Source organism: Nannospalax galili, unplaced genomic scaffold (genome assembly GCF_000622305.1).
Source record: "Nannospalax galili isolate Female #2095 unplaced genomic scaffold, S.galili_v1.0 scaffold1191, whole genome shotgun sequence".
Taxonomy (NCBI): Eukaryota; Metazoa; Chordata; class Mammalia; order Rodentia; family Spalacidae; genus Nannospalax; species Nannospalax galili.
The window spans coordinates 4,823,888-4,830,998 of NW_008330570.1; positions in this window are offsets into that span (position 1 = coordinate 4,823,888).

Here is a 7,111-nt window from a genome sequence, read left to right on the forward strand (position 1 = left end):
GTCAAACCGATGTTTGATTACATTAAAGTTTTCCTGGGGAACTGATGAATTTACTGAGCTTACTTACAGAGATGACTGAGGGTTTCCTGAGGTGTATGGGTGACCAGAGAGTATTTACACTGGAAAGCCTTTATGAAGCATGGATCAAGCCTTCTCTTCCTAGCCTTCCCCAGATTATATACTTTAGTCCTCCCTAAATCCAGGAGACCATGTGATTAGGGCCAAATTACTTACAGTTGGCTGGGAAGAGTAGCTGGATACTCAGGTGAGGGTCCAATGACCCTGCTTACCCCTCCTCCTTCAATTAAAGAATATGATAGTCAAGTCAACAAGTCCAGTTGTGATATTTTTTTGCTAGTGGACACAGTCGAAATCATGAAGGTGGTAGTTATTTGACTTAGAAGTAGTGTGCAGTATCATCTTATTAAAAGAACATGGAATATAAATTACATACATAAGATAATATAATAAGTTAATATTACCCATGTACACACTGTGCTTTATAAGTTCCCAGGTAAACCTTATAGAAAACACAAGACAGTTAAAATCTTTTTTACCTCATGTAGTTTAGAGAGTAGTCTACCAAAACCTTGCTTTAGATAGAAAGAAGCAACTGATATATAATTATACATTATCAAATTGATGTGCACAACCTTCAGCGTAATCAATTCAGGAAAACTGCCATGCTTTAGTTACTGACTGAAGAATTCTAGGCAGAAGATTCTCTCTCTCCTCCTCCTCCTCCTCCTCCTCCTCCTTGTTGTTTTTTTCATTAAGTAGTTAAATTTATCTGTGTATTACTATACATTTTATATTAGTCTGTGTTAGTGACTTTACTCAGTATTGTGACCAAACAGAGAATCCCATTAGCTACTTTTACTATAGACAGTAATACCCTCTGTTGAAATTATTTTACACCTTAGCTGTTCTCAACTGCCTTTACTCTTAGGCTGTTTTGTTGTTCTCCTTTTTCTTGTCACAGGGTCAGGGGGCCATCCTCAACCTGGAAAAGAGTCTTGGAGAACATATCTTGAGATAATAGGCTTAAGTCTGAAGTGAGAGGGCCAATCCCATCTCCAGAGTCAGCTTCTCAGTGGACTCAAACAGCACATGACAATTTACCAATATAACTAATACAAAAAGGCACTTGTTTCTCTTTAGAATTTAACTTAATGGTCTACATTACACAGGAGAGCTGTTGAGTCTAGTGACTACTAGCAGGACTGAAAACATCTGTCCTTCTTATAACCTGTATACATTTGTCTAGGCCCTTCTTTTCATCTACTGGGTCCTTTACTGGGAACAGGGATTGACAAAAGACAGAACATCTGACCTTAAGAGGTCATCATGCTTGATATTTCTAGGCTTTATTAAACCATGGACACTTGGCAGTGAGCACCCATCATCAAGCAGGATTAGATTGACAGAAGTATCTGCCTTTACCAATGTCAAACCTGAGATCTTCTCTGGCTATGATGTGACCAGATGCATGAAAGCTTATACCCACAATCAGTTAGTTTGTATATATTCATGAAGACAACAACCTGAAAGACTCAATTAGTACTTTCCTCCTTGATATTTCCCATTATAGGCCAAATTTTGTACAGCTAGACCAGGTCTGAGCACAGAAAGATATCAGCATCCAAATAGATCTCAATGGGTAAGGATACAGTCTAGTGCAACTGTAAGAAAAAATAAGCTATCTGGAACATCTCCCAAACTTTGTCTGCTTCTCCAGAGTGTCCTCCAGAGACTCTCATCCTTTTATCATGAGCGACCATGACAAAAGGCGACACTACCGACTTAGTCACTATCACTCCATTGTTGGTGTTGGCTCATGGGTACCTGTATCCTCTCCTTCTTTACTAGTGACTCTGAAGAAGGAGGAGTCTGTTGGGAATTATTCGCTCTTACCAACATGACCCTTTAACACCCTGAAACATTAATGGATTCTTTCTGCATTTTACCTGGTTAATCTTATCCTGCCTGTGCAGGACACCACCATACATGAAACCATTGGAATAAACATTGGCCCTGATGCATTAGGGAAATTAGCCAACTTCTAGTGATTATATAATTTAGGAAGGAATCCTGATCTGGCTCCCTTGTGCACTGAACCTTAATATCCTCTTAAATGTTCCTTCTGACCCTTTTCCTAAAAGTTCCAAATTGTTTATCCATATTTTACTTTTTAAACTAAGGCAAGGCTGTTAACTCACAGGGTGAATTCCTTTGAAGAGGGCTATCAGTCTAGATTGAAAAAAACATTTTATAATTTATTATACATAATCTTGGATTAAGTATCCATAACCTGGAGAATAAGGAACACAGAAAACAATGGTACCTAAAAGAACTTGCAAAGAGAAAATATCACAATACTCTTTTCCTTTAGTCTGTCCATGACATTGTCACTAGAAAGTATCCAGGGAATGATGGGCAGGAACAGAAGCAAGCATACAGCAACTGAGCATCAGAGAGGGAAATAACTCTATTTCAGAGAGAAACAGGCTTAGAATCACAATGAAGAAAGGGGAGGAATTAAGACCAGTGGAGGCTGAATCTTAAGGCTCCCATCCAAGTAGGCTATCCTTTTTTACCTCCCATTGTTGTTACCATGTGCTGGTAGCAGTTTGTCTTTTGTAAGGTTTGGCCCTGGAGTACAGCAAATTCCCATGTGCTTCATAAGTCTAGTCATCACAAGGTGCCAGCTCCCTTTGTACCTGGATAGTCTTGAAGGCATATGGCTAGAAAAACTTTAAGTTCCCTTTAGAAACTAATAAATATACTATGCAAAACAGTGAAAATTCAAAATAGTCATTTTCAAAATCAGCAAATATACCATATAAAAGATGTTAAAATCCAAATAAATTCTTTAAAACTACTAGGTAAAGATGTCATACAAACAATGTCAAAACCTAAAATTAATTCCTTTTTAAAAATCTGCAAATGTTTCAAACAATGCAAAAACTTAAAAGTCATCTTTTAAAAAAAATGGTAAATATACCATACAGGAAGTTAAAAATCAAAGTAATCCCCTTTAGAAACAGGCCCAAACAATATTATAATCTAAACTCCCATTGTGGAGATCTGGCATTACTTCCTTAGCCTGACATAGAAACACATTGCTTTTCTATGATTCCATCAAGAAACCAAAGCAAAAATAAATTGCAAGAGAATTAGGACATATGATTAAATGTCTGCAGTTCAGGGAACTCCTAGGTATCCCTGCTACCAGTAGGTTTTTGGGTATCGCCATTTTGAATCATACCATGTAGTTGGATTATGATGGCTGCACGGTCACACAGGTCACCACCATTTTGAAAATGTCACTGTCCAAGATGGTAACCAAGCCATGTGACTGTCCCCATACTGATGATGTCATCAACCAAGGTGGAGACCAGGTCACATGTTTGCCTCCCTCTTGGTGAGGTCAGCAGCCATGATGGCGACCAGGCCACATGACCATGTTAGTGAGCAGTCCCATAATAAAACAAGCCCATCCCCCACCAGGATACAAGCCCTGTGGGATTCACATGCTTCCTAGATTACATTTAGACAGCAACCATTTTTACTTTTACAAAGCACCCAAGTTAAGTTATACTTGATATAAAAGGAGAAAGTACCCTCAGATATATATATATAGGTCCCAAACAGAAAAGCAAAGCAAAGGAATCCATGTCTCTCACCAACCATACTAGCTGTAATGCCAAGCAAAGTTCTCCAGATCTCTTCATTCCTAGATACAAACTATGCTGGAAAAGACACTCATGAAGGCAGCAGAAAGAACGGGGTGCTATGTCCAGCACATAAATCACTGTGCTGTTGCTCTTAAAACATATGTCTCAAGCACAGCCCCTGACTTTTCATATACACTGAAATTTAAAATGCTGAGATCTAGTTAGAAAAGCAGCCGCCTCAGGACCACATGGCCTGAGCACAGCTTTCTTGGCGCCCAACAGGGCCTAAGATCAAAATTTTGAGCTCCTCTGCCTGAGAAAAAGTTCAGGGGAAAAAAATGGCTTTTAAAATGTTTTTTCTGTTTGTCCATGGGGCAAGCAGCATTAAATTCATTAAATGTTCCACCAAAGCCACCCAACCTCTTCAGCCTAAGCCTAAACACCCAGAGGTAGGATAGCAAAATAGATAGGGTTCACCTGATAGCTTAAGAGCCAAATTCAGTGTGCTCTTGCAAATCTCTGCAGGACCACCAAATAAGTTATTAGAATTTTGGGGGTCCCTTCATGGTCACCAATATGAAACAGGGAGAAAGAGGGTTCCCTAGAGGGTTCTTAGTCTCATTCATAAAAGAATTTAAGAATGGACCCAAACAGGACCTTTTACAATTTTATTAGAATCTTAAAGAAAAATCCTCAGAGCAGGTGAGCTGGTAATCTCAGCAGCTGCCCTGAGGTGACTAGTGGGAAGAAGGAAAGAAAGCCATGAAAGCCATGCAGGATTGGAGCCTGCATAGAGGTCACACCAGTGGCTGACTGGCAGCCACATGGCTGGGAGAAGGAAGCTTTAGAGAAAAAGTGAAGAAACACAAGATGCTAAGGGCAGCCCAAAGCCTTAAAGAAGCATGTTTAGTAAGAAAGGCATGAAGAAGAAAAGGAGAAATTATGCTTTCCTGAAGAGTTCAGGAAAGCGGACAGACTTACAGAAATCTACATGGCTGTGGCTGGTCTGGAAGTTCTGCTGGAGTCTGAGCTAGTTCCAGGCAGAAAATATTCACTACCTAATTAACACACCAGGTATAACTTAAGGTGAACCCATCTTCCTGGGAGTGGTTCTATCACCAGGTAATTCACCAGTGAGACTGGAAAAGTAGGTCCTCCAACAGATAGACTAGACAATTTTATAGTCTGGACCAGTTCAATTTATGGGGCTTATTGATACACTAATAATACAACCTTGAATTTGCTAAGAAAGTGAATCTTAAAGGGTCCCATCAGAAAAAGAAGATAATTATGTGAGGTAAGGGATATGTTAATTAGCTTAAGTTTGGTAATCACTTCCCAACACACACATACATACCTATCACATTTTGTGATACATGTTGTACATGTACATATTTACAACTTTGTCAACTTTTCTCAGGGTCTCCCAGTCCTGACACAGATTAATGAACTGACATAAGACATTTTATTTGGATTTTGCATACTTTATATGACATTTGGGTGGGGTAACTTACAAATACATGGATTCTTACAGGCTTTTCCTTTTCCATATTTGAAATGCATGAGCCACCCCCTCCCCCACCCCCTCACTTGCTGGCCTGGCCAGGCTCAATATGGCAGCAACTCCACCCCTTTTTCCGAATGTGTTCCCTGTCGCCTTCTCACCGGTCCAAGTGCCTCTAGCCCCGGTAAGGAGCCCCCAAGATGGGCAGGGCATCTGCCTCATCTTTCCCCATGCTCTATTCCAAAAATGGTGACTACCCCATTCATGGCTGTACTCAAAGGCCACACCCAAACATAAGTCCCATGGCTTCCCAACAACCACACTAAATGGTGGGAGAGCAGCTTCGTAGTTTTCCTGGCTTATGTCTCCATAGCCTTGCCCCTTATTGGGCTTGACTCCTTCCAAAGAGCATGGGAAGGTGGTGGGACCATGGCTTGTCAGAGGAACTTCCTGTTCACATAGATATATGTTCACTCATTCATTGCACGCTGTGCACGTGGAGAAAAGCTAAGAGGATATATTTTTATAATCATACATCCTCAAAAAACCCTGTTAACTTCACTTTAGACACATGACAATGCCATTTAATTGAAATATATATGTATATATAAATTAAGAAAAATAAGTTATCAAATGACTAACAAAAACAGAGAGATGAGCCAGGCGTGGTGGCACACGCCTTTAATCCCAGCTCTCAGGAGTTCAAGGCCAGCCTGGTCTATATAGTGAGTTCCAGCACAGCTGGGGCTACAGGGAGACCCTGCCTCAAAAATGCCAAAAAAAAGGAGGGGAGGTGATTAAAGAGATAGCTTAGCAGTTAAGAGCACTTGTTGCTCCTTCAGAGGTCTAGTGTTCAGTTCCAATCACCCATATCCAGTGACTCACAACTGCCTACAACTCCAGCTCCAGAGGATGTGAGCCCTTCTTCTGGCCTCCACAGGCAACCACACGAATGTGCACATACCCAAACAGAGACATACCCACACACATACAAATCTTTTGAAAAGCAGAGAGAGCTTATAAAATAATACATTTCCTTATGACTTTTTAACACCTCCACATTAATATCTCCTTCCTCCTCCTCCTTCCATATTACCCTCCCTATACCCTCCACAAAATGTGTGTGTGTTTAGTCATACAATATAAAACAAAAATCCCAGTCCCATTAAGCTGTCAGTCAGAATAATCCAAGAGACTCTCAAAACAATATAGGCTATTGTCATCACCTTTGATTGACTCCAGAACTTCACAGTAAGACCCAATTGCCAAAGCTATTAAACATTTCAGACACATGACTTGAAGAAATTGAGATGGAACTGACTTGGAAGCCTCCTCCCTAAGGACTAACTCTCATAGTATCAGAAGTTTCTATGCAAGCTCTCAAGGGAGAAAAAGCAGTCAATAGTCCTCCCCAGCTGTAAAGCCTATGATTCACAACAATTACTGGCCCAGTAAAATATTCCTAATTGTGCAATAATGACACTTTTATCTATGTAGCTGACAGCTGATTCACTGGACTTAAGGCCCATTAAATAGAAGGGACTCCATTCCTGGTACCATAAACCTAGCAAACTAACATTGCTGGAAAGGTCACAGACTAGAGGAGAACCTACTGCTTCCAGTTTCCTAAACCAGTATTTATTTCTATCTATATTCTAAATACTTCTTATATCCACAGATAGTGTAGCTCTCACCACTCATTAGAGAAACTTTCTTTTGCAACAGGTAGAGACTATTATACAGATCCACGACTAGTCAAAATGCAGATAATAAGTGAATGTGGGATGCCTAGTCCTAATTGATACCCCTACACTTAAGGCTCAGAAAGCATTGAAAAAGATGTGGCAGAAAGAGTGTAAGATTCAGAAGACCTGGGTGTCTGCTGCTTAGACAGAGTCTTCTAGATATGATAGGGAAGTTGCACCCGTGG